Source organism: Oreochromis niloticus, linkage group LG11 (assembly GCF_001858045.2).
Source record: "Oreochromis niloticus isolate F11D_XX linkage group LG11, O_niloticus_UMD_NMBU, whole genome shotgun sequence".
Taxonomy (NCBI): domain Eukaryota; kingdom Metazoa; phylum Chordata; class Actinopteri; order Cichliformes; family Cichlidae; genus Oreochromis; species Oreochromis niloticus.
Window position 1 is genome coordinate 1,388,135 of NC_031976.2, and position 17,916 is coordinate 1,406,050.

General features: G+C 45.8%; 1 protein-coding gene and 2 long non-coding RNA genes across 3 annotated transcripts in view; 2 read left to right on the top strand and 1 right to left on the bottom strand.

The window, feature by feature from the left end:
- The window catches only part of adcy3a (adenylate cyclase 3a), a 65,974-nt gene extending 48,114 nt beyond the window's left edge, over window positions 1-17,860 (bottom strand). Inside the window, exon 1 of the mRNA XM_003454856.5 lies at window positions 17,792-17,860. The gene's annotated coding sequence lies outside the window, so the exon portion shown is untranslated. The remainder of the gene's footprint in view (window positions 1-17,791) is intronic.
- Window positions 7,252-9,204, top strand: LOC109204187 (uncharacterized). Its single transcript, XR_002063741.2, has 3 exons — window positions 7,252-7,720; window positions 8,441-8,519; window positions 9,099-9,204. It is a non-coding gene; the product is annotated as an uncharacterized LOC109204187 (long non-coding RNA).
- Window positions 9,594-10,481, top strand: LOC109204188 (uncharacterized). The gene is made up of 2 exons (XR_002063742.2): window positions 9,594-9,655; window positions 10,038-10,481. It is a non-coding gene; the product is annotated as an uncharacterized LOC109204188 (long non-coding RNA).
- Window positions 17,861-17,916: the final 56 nt, after the last annotated feature.

A 17,916-nucleotide genomic window follows, 5' to 3' on the forward strand; every position in this document is an offset into this window, starting at 1 on the left:
TCATATCAGCAGAGAGAGAGAGCGACACATTGACATTCAAAGTTTTCAGCTCTGACTCCGTCAGTTCTTTTGTTTTTTTGTATTTTCAACTGAAAATGTTATTTGCGGCATCAGGTGACTTCATCCTCACTATAGCCTGTTACTCACATACCATGCCACCATAAATGATGTATTTATACTGTAAAAAGAAAAGCTAGAAAAACATTTCTTTATTCTCACTGACACTTCTGGGGTGAATATGTTATAAACAACAGGAGACTTGCAGGGTCAATATAACCAAAACTCCAGACTCACAGTGAAACATCATGCCAGTGTTACAAGGTGCAGCATCCACAGCAGGATGGAAAGTTTCTTCATGGTTCAGAGAATGATTTAAAGATGTGCAGGAACTGTAGAATCATGTCTTACACTTAGTTACAGCACAAAGATATCTACTGTAATGGAATATATTCCATATATATATATTATTGGGAAATGATCAGACAGAAGAGAGATTTCAGGAAACACTGCTAAATGCTGAGTTTCTATACCATGCATCAGAACAAGATCTAGCATGTGATTAACATGATGGATGCTTGCAGAGTAATAATTATAATTATAATTATTTTATCTGAGCTGAGCACTAAATCAGATAAAAAGTCTGAGAAATCCAATAGAAACTCTAAGAGATAGACAGACAGACAGACAGACAGAGAGACAGACAGACAGAGAGAGAGAGAGAGAGAGAGAGAGAGAGAGAGAGAGAGAGAGAGATAGATGAGAGAGAGAAAGAGATAGATAGATAGATAGATAGACAGACAGACAGACAGACAGACAGACAGACAGAGAGACAGATAGACAGATAGACAGATAGATAGATAGACAGACAGACAGACAGACAGACAGAGAGACAGATAGACAGATAGATAGATAGATAGATAGACAGACAGACAGACAGACAGACAGACAGAGAGATAGATAGATAGATAACAAATGAAATGGTCTTTTGAGTTTTACAGTTAGGGTGGACAAGGCTAAGCACCTCCTCTCCCCCTCCCTGGCCGGTGCTTCGAGGATTCTGACAATTAGTATAACTCTGGGTGTTGATTCATGTAATCTAATATAATTATTCTGCTGTAAGCAGGTTTCTGTGAGGCAGAATAAATCAATGTGTTGATCAATTATTTTTTCATGCAGTAATAGAGACTTATAAAACAAAGACCTAATGTTTAATAATCCATATTCAGCAGTTTTACTCTTTGGTGCAGTTGTGGATCGATATTGTTGTAACAAACCTACAACAGACCCGAATATGTTTCCATGGTTTTCAGCATCCTTTATTCATGGTTGCTGTTTTTACAGACACAGAACACAGACCAACAACAGCAACAGAAACTCAGGACGCAGTACAGACTTTAAGCCAGCGAGGCGTGATTGCAGATGCCACTCAGGTGCATCCGCCTTCCCTGCACCGGCAAAGCAGACCAGGCCCCGCCACAATTGTTCTTTCTTTGTGATATTTTTATGTTTAAATAGTAGACAGTCTGTAAGGGAATGGGTTTTTTGGGGGATAATGGGAGGAGAGAAGCTGCAGAGAGGCGTTTAAGACAGTTTGCTCTGATAAGTTTTCTTGTCCACCACATGACTGCCAAGCTAATGTGTTACAACACTTCTGGTTATTTAATGTGTGGCCAGGAACCAAGTCATGGACTTATAACTGATGTTTTTATGGACATGTTTGCTAAGAATGCCTCTCATGTGGCCGAACCGGCTCCTTCGGAAACCTAAACTCTGTCACGTTTTGAGACTGAAAGGACTGTGTTTAGCTTTCGCGTGACAGAGGAGATGGACGTTTTCAGACTGTTTCTCCTGAGACAGCTAGTTCACTTTCTAAGAACTCCAAGACTGTGAGAATGGATGATGTAAAGACTGTGTTTTCTGCTCTAAAGCCAGCTAATACTGTCGACACAAGACCTGAGTTAAGCAAAGTGTCACCCACTTCTGTGTGTTTTAAGGCTGTTCTCTGTGAGGCCAAGCTGGGCTCGGTGGGACTGAAACACTGGCCTAGTCAGGTCTGTGGTGGAAATTTCTTTATTCTATGTTTTCATCACACATTTTAACCATATCACTTTAGTAATTATAGAAGTACATTTTCACCAGTCGTATGCACGCAGGATTGCACCACAAACTCCCAGTGTCTGCTGGAGGCTCAGGAGAGCCGGTCCAACATTCCTCTGTGCCAGCTGGAAGCTCACACGAGGCCTTCCAGCCACTTTCCTCTTTGGCCAGAGGCTCTGGCAAGCCCTCTGCGCAGCCCCAGCCTGTGAAAGCCAAGCTGGCTGCAAGATCTGTGCAGCCTCAGCACGCTCTGTTCCAGCCAGAGGTCGTCGCGTCGTCAGGTCTGGCCTTGTCTGGTCTGGCACGCCGGCCATCTGCAAAACCGCCCAACGGTCTTTGGTCATACACTGTGGCAGAACGGCACTACCCCCTGAACCTGGGAGTGGTTATAGAGATGGACATGATCATGTTCAAAGTCCTGGGGATCATATCCAGGCTGCGAAGTAACTGGATTTTGCGGGAGGAGGTTGGAGGCCGGTTATCAACTTCAAGGCACTCAACTACCAAACTGTAGCTAACTGAGCCAGCTTGATCAACCTCAGGGAGCACTGAAGTCAAAAAATGAAAGTTTTGCATTGATCTTACAAATGGGTTTTTCTCCCTGAGGCTGGCCAAGCAGTCGCAGGTAAGATGGCATTCACACACAAAGGAAAAGTCTATGTGTGGCAGTGCCTCCCACAAGGATACAGGAACTTATCAAATACGTTTCAGCCAGTGCTGATGGAGGTACTGGTGGGCCTGGATGCAACAGTCTACATAGACACTGTGTATATTGCAGATGACACTGAAGAAGAGCACCCAGAGAAACTCCAACAGAAAGAAATGCCAGCTTGAGCAATTTCAGATGAATTACCTGGGAATCCAGTTATCCACACTTCTCTCTGTCAGATACAGAGAGAAGCTCAAACAGATCTGACCCCCATCATCAGGGAAAGTGCTGCGGAAAATCCTAGCACTCTGCAGCTATGTGGGGGACCACGTTACCAGCTACCAAAAGTATGCCAAATCCCTCTATGGATGTCAAGAAGAGGGATGAAGACAAAGAGGATAACAGTAAGAATTGGGTCGGACAACAACGGACCAAGGCAACTCGTAAAGGCTGAAGAAGGTGATACAAGCGTCGATGAGACTGAAGTTGAGGAACCTCACAATTACAAACCCGGTTAGAGGTGTAAATGAACTTGGTATCAAACTAACACTTGTGAGATATAATCATTGGTGAAAGCATCACAACAGATGCCACTGTGTCAAAGTAAAACAGAGGATTGAACACAGAAAAATATAAAGGGTTTTTTTCCTGGCCTAATTTTTTTTTTGTCTTTTATAGCATATACCCCCAAACTCTTCTATTGTGAGTTTTCTCAGTTTCAAACTGAGCTGATATTTGCAATTCAGCTGCCCCATGGTCCGTGTGCAGCCCGAGTCCACCGTACCTGGCCTATACTCCCTACCAGCGCACAGTGCATCTCTCTCAAACCGAGGGAGGGTGTTGGAGGGCTGGCAACACGGAGCACCTGTCCCACCTTCATTCGTGGACACTCCCGGCAGATGCCTCTGCAATGGGCTGAAAAACTTGGGAACTTGGGAAGGCCTGGGGGTCCTCCCCCTTCTTCATCTGGTGGAGCCAGAGAAGCAACCCGCTTGGGCTGAGGAGGAGTGGTGACAGCAGGGGCGAGGAGCCAGCCCGAGCAACCAGATGTTCGAGCGCCCTTTTCTTTTTTTTTTTGCCTGTCCTGTCCGCCAGTGTAGCCATCAGAATTGCTGTCTGATGGCCAAACAAAATGGCCATCAGATTAATTTTCCCAAGTGGACCAGTACTTTTGCTATACTGGTCCACTTGATAATCATACTTTATTAGATCTTTATTAGGAGCAACCTTGTCTGGTGCTCGGACTGACTCTGCAGCCTGTCTAGCAGATGGCGATGAGCCACCACATGCTCCTCATGCATAGCCACCAGGTCAGCCACCATCCGGGATCTGTCACGACATCACTGGGTTTTGGCACCACTTTAACAAGGACCCAGATTGAAAGTTTTTCCAGCATGTGACTGTTTTTATGTGTGCAAACCAGTATACATCATATTTAGTGGCAGGCTTTCCAGCTCAATGTTTTCCACTCTCTCCAGCTCAATGCTCCTCTCCTTGGGCAGCTTTCCAGCTGCCTCTTATCCAGTGCAGCACACCGCTCTTCTATCCTGTCCCAGCATCCTACTCATAGGGGAGACATGATTAGGCTATGGAGAACAGCTGTCTGGATCAGCCTCCCCGACACACACCCCGAGCCCACTGCTCCACCCCTCTCTGCAGCTGCCACAGACCACATCCCACCACAGGCTGTATGACCAGAGTGACACACTGTATCACTATACAGTCACCAACCTATCAAACTGAGGTACCAAGGGGTCCTGCCAAAGGAAAAGCAAACCAAAATCAATAACTGAACTGAACAGGAACAAACTGTCCTGAGGTTAAACAGACAGAAGGTCACACAACATGAGGGAGGAAGCAACAATGAACAGAGGAAGATGCAGACAATATGTCCACAGGAGGAGATGGAGGCACCATCTGGGACCTGTGAACAGATGCAGGCATGTTCAAGATCCTCGTGATGGGGAAGAGACCAGGCAGCTCATTGTCCTGTAAAATATACGAGAGCCAACACAAACTCGGGGTGGCATTTCAGTCTGATGAGGAGGAGCCATTATTGGCCCACAGTGACTGAAGATGTTCGGGACCCGGTCCAGCAATGCAAGCGGTGCAGACTGGCTAAAGATATTCCCCAGTAACAGGGTCCCAGTGACATGTAGCAATATTATAGTGCCCCTGGAGATCATTGCAATATGATGTCTGTGAAGGTTCTCAGTCATCCAGGTCATCGTAGTCAAAGGAGTTTGCGAAGAAAAGCGTCTGGACTTCTTTAAGTTGCTTGAAGACGTTTCACCTCTCATCCGAGAAGCTTCTTCAGTTCTAAGGTCAAATGGCCGAGAGTCCCAGATTTAAACCCAGTGGGAGTATCCCCCCAAAGAGGGACAAAGGACCCCCTGGTGATCCTCTAATCACATGAGCCAAGGTGTGAAAGTGGGTGTGGGACCTAATCAGCCCGGGTTTCGGGTGAGCTCATTGTGAAACCTGGCCCCACCTTGTCATGTGAGTTCCTGAGGTCAGATGGCCCAGGATGTGAGTGGGCGTTAAGGCGTCTGGGGAGGGAACTCAAAACTGGATTATAGATGGCAGACAGTTGGTGTCGTAAACCACCGCCTCTGTTCAAAGATGGTCGCTCACAGTGGACATAGATGGCCTCTTTCACTCCTCTTTCAAACCATCTGTCCTCTCTGTCCAAAATGTGAACATTGGCATCCTCAAAGAGTGACCTTTATCCTTAAGATGCAGATGGACTGCTGAGTCTTGTCCTGTGGAGGTGGCTCTTCTATGTTGTGCCATGCGCTTGTGAAGTGGCTGTTTGGTCTCTCCAATGTAGAGGTCTGGGCATTCCTCGCTGCACTGTACAGCATACACCACGTTGTTAAGTCTGTGTTTTGGAGTTTTGTCTTTCGGGTGAACCAGTTTCTGTCTGAGTGTGTTGCTGGGTCTGAAGTACACTGGGATGTCGTGCTTGGAGAAAACTCTCCTGAGTTTCTCTGATACACCGGCTACATAGGGGATGACAACGTTGTTGCGTCTGTCTTTCTTATCCTCCCTCGCTGGTGTCTGATCTTCTTTTCTGTGCCTCTTTGCTGACTTTATGAACGCCCAGTTAGGATAACCGCATGTTTTGAGTGCTTCCTTTATGTGTGTGTGTTCCTTCTTTTTTCCCTCAGGCTTAGAGGGAACAAGTTCTGCCCGGTGGTGTAGGGTCCTGATTACTCCAAGTTTGTGTTCCAGAGGGTGATGGGAGTCAACGAGGAGGTACTGGTCTGTGTGTGTGGGCTTCCGGTAAACTTCGATGTTGAGGTTGCCATTCTCTTCAATGTGCACAGCGCAGTCCAGGAAAGGCAAACAGTTATCCTTTGTGTCTTCCCTGGTGAACTTGATGTTTTTATCCACAGCGTTAATGTGCGCAGTGAAGGATTCCACTTCTTGTGTCTTGATTTTGACCCAGGTGTCGTCTACATATCTGTACCAGTGGCTGGGTACTCTCCCTTTAAAAGAGCCAAGAGCCTTTCTTTCCACTTCCTCCATGTAAAGGTTGGCTACAATAGGTGACACGGGGGAGCCCATGGCACAGCCATGTTTTTGTCTGTAGAAGCCTTCGTTGTATTTGAAGTATGTTGTGGTGAGGCAGAGGTCTAACAGTGTGCAGATCTGATCGGGTGTGAAGTTGGTCCTGTCTTCCAAGGAGCTGTCTTCTTGTAGTCGTTTTCTGACAGTCTCCACTGCTTCCGTGGTGGGTATGCAAGTGAAGAGAGAGACTACATCAAAGGACACCATGGTTTCATCTGGATCCAGGGTAAGTTTCTGGACCTTGTCGGTGAAGTCGGTGGAGTTCTTGATGTGGTGTGGGGTGTTCCCCACAAGAGGTGCCAGGATGGTAGCAAGGTGTTTTGCAATGTTGTAAGTAGCTGAGTTTATGCTACTGACTATGGGTCTGAGTGGGACCCCTTCCTTGTGGATTTTAGGAAGTCCATAAATGCAGGGTATGGCATCCCCTGGATAAAGGCGGTCCTCTCTGTCACATTTTGGACAGAGAGGACAGATGGTTTGAAAGAGGAGTGAAAGAGGCCATCTATGTCCACTGTGAGCGACCATCTTTGAACAGAGGCGGTGGTTTACGACACCAACTGTCTGCCATCTATAATCCAGTTTTGAGTTCCCTCCCCAGACGCCTTAACGCCCACTCACATCCTGGGCCATCTGACCTCAGGAATTCACATGACAAGGTGGGGCCAGGTTTCACAATGAGCTCACCCGAAACCCTGGCTGATTAGGTCCCACACCCGCCTTCACACCTTGGCTCATGTGATTAGAGGATCACCAGGGGGTCCTTTGTCCCTCTTTGGGGGGAAACTCCCACTGGGTTTAAATCTGGGACTCGGTGAAACGTCTTCAAGCAACTTAAAGAAGTCCAGACGCTTTTCTTTGCAAATTCCTTTGATTGCAATATGATGCTGGATAGGTCCTGTGGGGATATAAAAATATCCTTGTCCTCACACACTGTAAAAACGATAACTAGTAATTGTTGATTTGAGTAAAGTTTTCAAATTAAACTGACTTAGAAATAAAACTTTCCATTTACAACCTAAAATAGCTTGTCTGCCCAACAAATTTCTTCCATTGTTGTCCTAACTAAGATTTTCTAGCGAGCATAACAAAGATTATCAACTTTTGAGTAGATTTTTTGAGTCGAGTTGGGAACCGGTGGGAAACCCCGTAGGTGACTGGCACACGTCGTGGTCTGAATAAGTTTGAACTAGACCAAACAAGTCTGAGCAGACTGTGTGATAGTGGTTTGTCGATGTGTTCTGAACTGAAAACCTGCTAAGAAACTTTGAACAAACGTGGCCAAAGTTGGATGAAAATTACAATTTTTCGACCATTACGGATTTTACCTGGTCTGAAGTTGGAGTGTATTATTTGACCATTTTTTGGACAGGTGCGGGAGCTGCCGGCCATTTGCCCTAGCAGGTAAGCTAACGACATCTGTTATTAGGATTTTCTACAAGCGCTAGGCTGCATCCTCCTGAGGACCCAGGAGGGTGGAACGAGTAAAGCACTGAAAAAAAGCCAAACAATAACATATTTAAGTCATCTAAGGGACTTATATATCATGTTTAAGCTAGCGAAGGACCGCGCGGGGGGTTGAAAATGATATGCCAGGAGTTCGCTGTTCTCGCTGCTCTAGCGAGCCTTGAATCCCCAGCTAGCTATCGAAGCTGGTGGTAACAGACGTCTCCGAAAACGTAGAAGCATTTTTGCAAAAATGTGTTGTCTTAATAAACTGAGCAGATATTTGAAATTTACACAGCTACATTCTCGCCTGAAAATACCTTAAAAGTTTACTTTGTGACCCAGAAAGAGTAATAAGAGTAATATTAAAACTAAGTGGCTGCCGCCATTGTTTGAAACTAGAATCGGCTGGGCCGCGCTATGAATTCTGGCATAGGGTGGGCCACGAAGGATACACCTGACCTATCCTTCAAAGCTGTGGAAAGTATTGTATTGTTTTGAGAGCCTTTTTGTTGGTGGAGTATTGATTTTATGTACAATTCCACGGGTAGACGCGATCTGTACGGTCCGACTTTGCACATGCGCAGTAAGGATCGGGGAGTCCGATCCGTAACTTTTTTCTCGTTTTTTTTCTACATTATATTGAAATGTTTCATTATTGCAAACATTTTCTCTCAGGCGGAGAGAGGTCGTGGAGTGTCAGCCTATGGTATCTGAGGTCCAGGAGAGATGACCTGCGCTGTTTTCCTCTGAGGAGGTAAGACTGTCCTAATTTATTTATAATTTAATTATTATTCAAATTGGGCATGATTTATACTTATATTGAAGCAGTACGGTATTTGCTGGGGTAATGCATTGGCCAACTTTATTATCTTGTGCTACCACTCCAGTCAAGGCCCTTGCCAGTGTTATATTGAAATCCTTACCCTGAACATTTCTGCCAGTACAAGAGTCCCCATGCTAAATCGAAATTGTGAAACAGAAAGGCAATCTCATAATTTTGACTTAGCATGTATTTTTTTTCTTTTTGTGCTAGAAATAGGACTTCTATAGCCTGAGATTGTTAGGGAAAGAATACTAAGGCAGGTCACAGAATCTGATTGATCACAGATTTTGGTGCAACTTAGAACATAATATGTATTTTCATATTGATACTGGGTTTTGTGGGGGGTGTTTCTATTCCTGTGCAAAAGACGTATTCATGAGAGATTTTTGAAGTAGGCTTTGCTGTTGATAACACAGTCAGGCATATAACATGGTGCAGACTGTCCAAGACAGCTACCCAGGAATTTTCTGTGCTGAATAAATGACAATATTTGGTGAATGTATTGTTTAGATATCTGAAAATTTCATCGGATCACAAGCAAAGACCTCCTGGGGACCTTCAATGCATCCCTTGACAAAGTTGTGCCTGGCCTGCTGAAACTGTACTGGTCTAAGAAGGGAGCTCTTGGTGAGGAGATGGAAGACCTCCTGGATAAACTTGATGAACAGGTGAGTGAAGTGCTCCTTTATCTGACATTTTCAGAAGAGAGTATACTTTTCTCTTAACAGAAACTGAAAAAGATGTTGGCTTCAAACAAAACACATCAGTGGACATGTCAGTAAAAATGAATGTCATCAGTCATTGCTTTGTTCTTATTTGGCAGTATTTTATTTAATTTGTAAAACGAAAGTAAAATTGTTAACATGGTGTTGTTGTTGTTTTTTTTTGGGGGGGGGGGGTACGTTTTGCGTGTTGCTGGGTCTGACCTGTGCTTTACTTTCATTACTATGAGAGTTCTGATTTTGCATTGTGTATAGTACACCATGTTACTTCACTAATTGAAATTCTTGTTTTCCTGCCCATTTTCCTCAAGAGAAGATGCAACAGAGGTTTTCCTGAAGTGCTTAGTAAGTACAAAAAAGTAATGCAAGTAAAACTAATTGCTATGAGATGTTTTTAAAGGATGAGTTTATCCAAAATGGAAATGTACACTTTCTCAGTGCAGTCCAGATAATTTTATAGTGGGGATTGCAGTTGTCATAACTCTCACTCCTTTTTTTTCTGCTGAGCAGCAGCTGGGCATTGTTAGTGGTTGTTCCATAGCAGAAAATATTTTTGTACAAAACTCACAAGGTGGCATTAATTAAAAGAAAATAAGCTTTTTCTTCTTAAAACCTCCATGGGTCAAACGACCAGCATGGTATAGAGGTTAAAGTTAAAATCTTTAGAAATTTGTTTTGTCTTTAGTTTTTCTTAGCTTTCAATAATTCATATTTTACTTTTCTTCAGGACACTGACATTTTGGAACCAGTGTTGAACGGTGCATCAGTTGCCATCCTCACCATCCTACAAGATGACGATGCTGATACGTCTGTGCGAGAACATGCAGTTGTGTTGGAAGGGGACATTGTGCTACATAACATTCCAGATCTCTCTACTGCCCTGGCACACCTCTTTGGCCTTCTGTATGCCCTCAACATTGATTATCCAAAGCAGATGAGTTTTACCTTTGAAGCAATTCAGGCCATCTTATTTTGGCCTGGTCGGACAATATGAAGGTGAAGTGGATAAATCATTATTCGAAATGTAAATTTTAGTCAGATGAATCTGTATTGTTGAGAATATATGGTGAAAATTTGTCTTGTAGTATTTTAAAAGATTTGTTATAGTGTTAGTTTCCTCTTCATTGATGGTAACATTTCTAAGAACTTTTAACTTCCATAGTTCATCATAGTAAGCCTGTGTAAAATGTCAATGTCTGGGTGCATAGGCAATCGTTTGTGGCACTACCCTATTTAATGTGCAATAGTTATGTTCAGCTTTTACAAGACGGTCAGGGTGTGTGTGCATGAATTATTAAGTTGCTGGACACTTTTCTTTTTTGGTTCTGGACTCTGGAATTTTAACGTCTCTGCTGGGGTGCTCAAAGCACCCAAAAGAAACTGGCAACACGTTTTTGTTTGTTTGTTATTTCTTTTCTTTCTTTCTTTTTGTTTATTTTAACAGAAATTCACCCTACTACCCATGACATTCTGAAATGTACTGAAAAGACTGTTGAACAAAATAAATAAGCTTTTAGATAACATTGAATTGTGCTTTGTTTTATTCTATATCTATTTATTAAGTGTTTTTTCAAGTATAATAACAACATACATTTTCCTTTGTTTATATAGGTTAATTTTCAACTCACTGGAGTAAGAATTGTATGATTACTCAACAAGAATATCTGTGTTTGGTGAAGGCAGAAATACATGGCATTGAAACCAGAATTTCTTCGTTAGACTTCCAGGATTATCCTAATTAGGTGAACAAGAAGATCCAAGTTGGCAGAACTTGTAAATCTTAGTTGAGTCAACAACAGTTGGCGAAAGTTGAGAAAACTCAAAAATCTCTTGCATCATGTTGCCTTGAAATTTTACGTTTTCTCAACATTTTCTTTTTTACAGTGCAGACATGTTCACCAGGTTCACGATTGCTGTCCACACTATAACCATACAGCCAAGATGATGGTAAGCACCTTGTTAAATTTAATTTATTTATATATATATATTCAATTCACTTTTATTTATAAAGCACTAAGCCACAATAACAGTTCCCTCAAGGTGCTTTATAGTTTAAAGTAAAGACCCTATAATAATACAAAGAAAACCGAAAAACCCAACAATCATATGACCCTCTTTGAGCAAGCACTTTGGCGACGGTGGGAAGAAAAAACTCCCTTCTAACAGGAAGAAGCCTCTAGTACAGCCAGGCTCAGGGAGGGGCGGGGCCATCTGCCGTAACTGGTTGGGGTGAGGGGAGGAAGACATGTAGTGGAAGAGAATACAATAATAATAATATATATAATAATTAATGATTATACTACTAACACATATTAAATGAAAAAGTTTAGTGAAAAAGAAACACTTGTGCACCATGGGAAGCCCCAACAGCCAAGACCCATTGTAGTGTAACTAGGGGAGGATTCAGGGTCACCTGATCCATACAACTGTGCAGTCTGTGTCAGACTACATCTGCACTGGTGACCTGTTTGTGCATCTTGGTTGCCTTGTTTGCAGTTGAAAAGCTGTTGAAAACCTGAGCTGGTCCCTATGTATGCTGGGTCCCCCCTCTCTGGTTTGACCATGAATGCAGGAATGTCTGGGTGGTTCTGCTTCACTATTATGTAGAGGTTTGATTCCCATTTATCCTATATTTGTTACTGCCCCCGTGGCACACAGTCACCTAATCTAAGCAGTAAAGCCAAGGATTTCCTCCCTTTCCCCTTCCATTGTTTTTCATTTTGCAGTGAGCAGATACTGAATTCTCTTTTTTGTGACCCCATAAATGTTAGTAGGTTATTAAGCATTGATTTTTCCATTGTATCCCTGGAGTGAATCTAACAATTACACTGATTGTTGGCTATTAACTGAAGAATAACTACAGGTCCCATTTATGCTGATTTCTAGATTTGCTGGCTTAAGATATTGGTACTCACTGAATGTGACTGATAGCTCTGTAGTCAGTCACAGGTTGCTTCAATAGTTTCCAAACATGACCAATTTTTGAAATGCAAGTAGAAATGGGAGAAATGCCACTGAGAATGAGGAGATTCAAACTCCTGTCAACATACTGAGTATAGTAATAACAATTTTACAGGAATGCTGGGAACATCACCAAACCAGTTATAGTTTTGGATGGATAAGAAATGCATGGGAGCAAACCATAGGTTTAACGGACTGGTACGGAAGTTTTAACTGCAGACCTACAGTTTTCCATGTCTTAACTAAGACATGGAAAACTGCTAAATCTTTGTATTTTATGGTAACCTTAACAATGGAGAGACAGGATTAATCACAGTTTCAATCTCAAAGGGAACAATGTAATTATGTGCCAGTTTCTTAGACTCCGTTTGTAAAGGAATGCTCTCGGGACACAGCCAAACCTTCTGACCCAGTTGGTAGAGCAGAGCCAGGTCCCGATGCCTATCACCCAGCTGCTTATTCTACTTTTATGTTCTCAGGAGAGCAGACTGAGTAGACCTTTACAGACAGCAGCTTCTGCAAAGGTGATGCTGAACAGATGGTACAGGAAGCTACAGTAAGCTGGGAAAAGGGGAGGATGGTACTCAAGCAATACTTCAAAAGGTGATAGTAATGTTAGGTTTGACACTAAAGCCCAGAGGCCTCTGTCGAGCAAAGAGGCCATGTCCAAGTGAAGCCCATGTGTAACATTCTTCAGAATATCACGTGACCAAAGATAAATGAGGCCCCATTTCTCTGAAAACCAGACAGACACGGGGACATGACTGGGGAGATATAAAGGATAGCTAAACACTGAGGCACTGATGACAGGACACGTAGACAAGACTAGGACAGCACCAAACAGGAACTAACATACTCAAGAACCAAGAACCTGAAATATAAATAATGAAAACTCAGACTAGGAAATACTAGTAATAATGATAACTAGAACCTGAAAATCCCTAAATTCCAAAGGAAAGAAACAGGAGACCAAAACAAAACTCAAAATGCTGGGTCAAAGATCTAAGACCATGGCAGCAGCATTTATGAATGTGTGTGAATGTTTCACAGAAAGTACTTCGATAGACTTACATAGAAAAGTGCCTGTATGACTGAGGCAAGTTGTATAAAGATAGAAAAGCACCATATAAGAACCAGTCTGTTTACCAGTTAGCATAAGGAACATGATGTTGCTGTAAACAACATGGAAGATGTTTGTGTGCAGTCTGTCACTGTCAGGGTTCCTGGGTCGGTGACCCAGTGTTTTCAGTTTTGTCACGTTTAGGTTATGTTGCCACATCAATGTCCTCACTTCCTGCTTTTCCTGTGTCAGCTCGTCTCTTGTGTCATTAGCCAGATTATGCTCAGCTGTGTTCTCACCGGTCTCTCATTATCATCCGCATCAGTCTGTGTATTTAAGTCCTCAGTTTCCTCCAGTTCTTTGTCGTGTCATTGATGTTATTGTGATGTTATGTTGTCGGTTCCGCCTGCATTCAGTCAGCCAGCCATTCAGTCCTTCAGTCAGTCCTTCATTCGTTCATTCAGTCAGTCGTCCAGCCAGCCAGCCGTTTCCTACTTCTGTTCTGTTTGTTCACTCCATCGATAATAAACACCCACCTTCACCTACCTACCTGTGAGTCCAGCGTTTGGGTCCTCCTTCTCTCATCCACGCCTCCACGACACAAACCCCTGACAGAATGACACGACCACGCATTGTGGACCCAGCGGACTCGGAACTCTTCGAGCGGCAGGACGCAGCGCTCTCCATTTGGGCGGAGAAGCTCAGGTGGAAACAGCGGCTCTTCTCAGAGAGGGAGCACGTCTTTGAGGGGACTCGTCTGGCTCTGGGCGAGCCTCGGAGACGCCGCAGTCCTCCACCTGCTGCCTCACCTGCATCGGAGCATTCGCCGCGGAGAGTGGGCGTCACAGGCCAAGCTTCGGCTGCTCGCTCTCCCGCCGCTCCGCTCCTCGCTCGCCCGCCAGCCGTTTCACTCACTGGCTCTTCCACTTCGCCACGGCACAGTGGCTCCCACCTCGGCTCAACGGAGGCTCCCGCGCCAGAGGCTCAGCTGTTTACCCCGCCCGCTTCCTCTTCCCGGAGAAAGCGGCGCACACGCCGTCATAAATTGGACTATTCTCAGCAACTCCCGGTGGTGAGTTCCAGTGACTGTTTTCCACACCCTTCATCCAATTGTTCACTCAAAACGCATAATGGACTCATCTCCGATTCATGGGGAGTTTCCCTCCTAGAGGATAAAGTGGACTGGGAAGATTTCTTCTGCTCTGCTTCCCCAAAGACTGTTCAGTCAAAGACTGTAAATAGTGGTGGCAGAAGGACCAGAATAAATCCCGATAGACCTGTCAGTATCACTCACCCAGTCATTATTTCCACTCCTATCAGTCAGCCTACACCCACACCTGTGCCAGCTCCCAGGACGAGGGCAGCCGTGACCCAGTATACCTCAACACCCGCTTCTGTTCCTCGGGTGGGGGTGACTGGTGTCCAGCCACCTCCGGTGCCTGTCCCAGCGCCTAGGCTAAGGGCAGCCCGAATCCAACCTGACCATCCCAGAGGCCCAGCCGAGGCTCTCCAGCCAGTGCCCTCATGCTCTGGAGGCTCGGAAGAGCTAGCCTGCTTACCAATCAGTCCACCACTTCATCCACCGCCTGATCCAGCCTTTCACGCACTAGCTCTATCCCTGGTTAGGCTAGCTGAGGTGTCCCCTGCTCAGGCACCAGCTTTATTAGCCCAGGCTGTAGCTTTATCTCCCTCACTAGCTCAGTCTATAGCTCAGCCATCAGCCACACCAACCTCAGCTCCGTCATCAGCTTCGCCTACCTCTGTTCGTCCCTTAGCATCCCCACTCCAGTTAGTTCCCTCACCTGCTGTTCAGCCTCCAGCCCAGTCAGCTCACACGCCTGCTGTTCAGCTTCCAGTTCCGTCAGTTCACTCACCTGCTCTCAGTTCTGCTCCTGTCCAGTCACTTGCTCTCCAGTCTGCTCCTGTCGTCCAGGCCCCTGCTCTCCAGTCTGCTCCTGTCGTCCAGGCCCCTGCTCTCCAGTCTGCTCCTGTCGTCCAGGCCCCTGCTCTCCAGTCTGCTCCTGTCGTCCAGGCCCCTGCTCTCCAGTCTGCTCCTGTCGTCCAGGCCCCTGCTCTCCAGTCTGCTCCTGTCGTCCAGGCCCCTGCTCTCCAGTCTGCTCCTGTCGTCCAGGCCCCTGCTCTCCAGTCTGCTCCTGTCGTCCAGGCCCCTGCTCTCCAGTCTGCTCCTGTCGTCCAGGCCCCTGCTCTCCAGTCTGCTCCTGTCGTCCAGGCCCCTGCTCTCCAGTCTGCTCCTGTCGTCCAGGCCCCTGCAGTTCAGTCTCCTCCCGCCGTCCAGTCAGGCCAGTCGCCTCCCATCCGGCCGCCTGTAGCTCAGTCGCCTCCCATCCGGCCGCCTGTAGCTCAGTCGCCTCCCATCCGGCCGCCTGTAGCTCAGTCGCCTCCCATCCGGCCGCCTGTAGCTCAGTCGCCTCCCATCCGGCCGCCTGTAGCTCAGTCGCCTCCATCCGGCCGCCTGTAGCTCAGTCGCCTCCCGTCCTCTCACCGTCTGTAGCTCAGTCGCCTCCCGTCCTCTCACCGTCTGTAGCTCAGTCGCCTCCCGTCCTCTCACCGTCTGTAGCTCAGTCGTCGCCCGTTCTCTCACCGTCTGTAGTCCAGTCTTCTCTGGTCCAGTCGTTCATCCACCATCCTGTTCAGTTCCCGGACCTGCAGCCACAGCATCCAGAGCCAGCTGTGAGCTCTCCCGCTCCTCAGCCAGGGGCTTCCGTGCCCGCTGGCCTGGCCTGTCTCCAGCCAAGGGCTTCTGCGCCCGCTGGCCCTGCAGCTGTTGCTCCGTCACCGCCGGCTCCCATGCCGTCACCTGGCCCAGCTTCTGCTTTGCACGGTCCAGCTTCTGCCTCTGCGTTAGCCTCACCTGGTCCTGCGGCTGCCACGCCGTCGCCCAGGCCATGTTCTGGACGTCGTCGCTGGCGTGGCCGCCCACCGGACCTGCTCAGTGGCCGCCGCCGTCTTCCTCGCGGCTGCCCACCGGACCTTCTCCAGCGTCACAGCCGGCCACGTGGCCGTCCACCCGAACTGTTTCTGTTTGGACTCCGTCCCTCCGTCCTGGGCCCCCTCCGCCCGCCCTGTTCTGGTGTTTTTCTCTTTTGGCCGTCGGGTGCCGGCCTTTGAAGGGGGGGTACTGTCAGGGTTCCTGGGTCGGTGACCCAGTGTTTTCAGTTTTGTCAAGTTTAGGTTATGTTGCCACATCAATGTCCTCACTTCCTGCTTTTCCTGTGTCAGCTCGTCTCTTGTGTCATTAGCCAAATTATGTTCAGCTGTGTTCTCACCGGTCTCTCATTATCATCCGCATCAGTCTGTGTATTTAAGTCCTCAGTTTCCTCCAGTTCTTTGTCGTGTCATTGATGTTATTGTGATGTTATGTTGTCGGTTCCGCCTGCATTCAGTCAGCCAGCCAGCCAGCCAGCCCTTCAGTCAGTCAGTCCTTCATTCGTTCATTCAGTCGTCCAGCCAGCCAGCCGTTTCCTACTTCTGTTCTGTTTGTTCACTCCATCGATAATAAACACCCACCTTCACCTACCTACCTGTGAGTCCAGCGTTTGGGTCCTCCTTCTCTCATCCACGCCTCCACGACACAAACCCCTGACAGTCACACACTGTGTCTCTATCTCTGGGAATTACAGCGGCACAGCTATTGTAATTCCCAGAGATAGAAAAGAGTGTGAGATAACTGTAGAAGCCTTGTGACGTGGTATGAGCCAATGAACATTCACTAGATTTAATCGGCTCAAGCACATGTGCCTTAATATCTGATACCAAAACGTATATTCCATGTTCTGTTCTGATTGGATTAGTCAACACAGGTACGGTGGCTCATAACAGACAAATGGTGCACAGTGATCATTTAAGCAGAGGATCTACAATAACTTTAGTCAGAGATGGAGAAACAGATAAAACAGACAGGAAGGGAAGAAGAGAAGAACTGCAAATTACATGTAATGTCATCATTTTTAATCACATATTGTATATTATGTGTGTTGATAAATTATGTGTTTTCATATTGTGAAACATCCTGAAAAACAAACTAACTTGTGTTATTAAAACGTTGCATGAAAATCCTGGGCAGGATAAACAGATTAGCTGTGTGAGTGTGTCTGCAGATACTCGGACTCTCCCAGCTCATGGCATCTGGATCTGTTTTGGATCTGTTCACAGCAGCTTATTTTGATCTGCATATACACAGCTCTATAAATGCTGAGGCATTTGTAATGAAATATTTCTGATCTTTCTCTACATTTGATCTTCATGTTCTCCCTCCTACATTTTATCTACTCAGGTCACTTTTGAATAATTAGATTAAAAACGAAATGTAAAATTAGGATTCAGCTTAATCTAAATGATGAGCGTGGACATGATAATAAAATGATATATTTTATATCAAATTTCATTCAGTCTATGATGACAAGATGCTTCTGTCATGGTCAGCACTGGTCTTTACTTACCCGTTGCTATGTTGAATCGTAGTTTCGGGGCTCTATTGATGATGCCTTTCTGTCCCTACGATGGCACTCAGCAGAGTGAACCTGAGCGCTTCAGCGCGTCATTCCATTGAACCACACTGAATTCA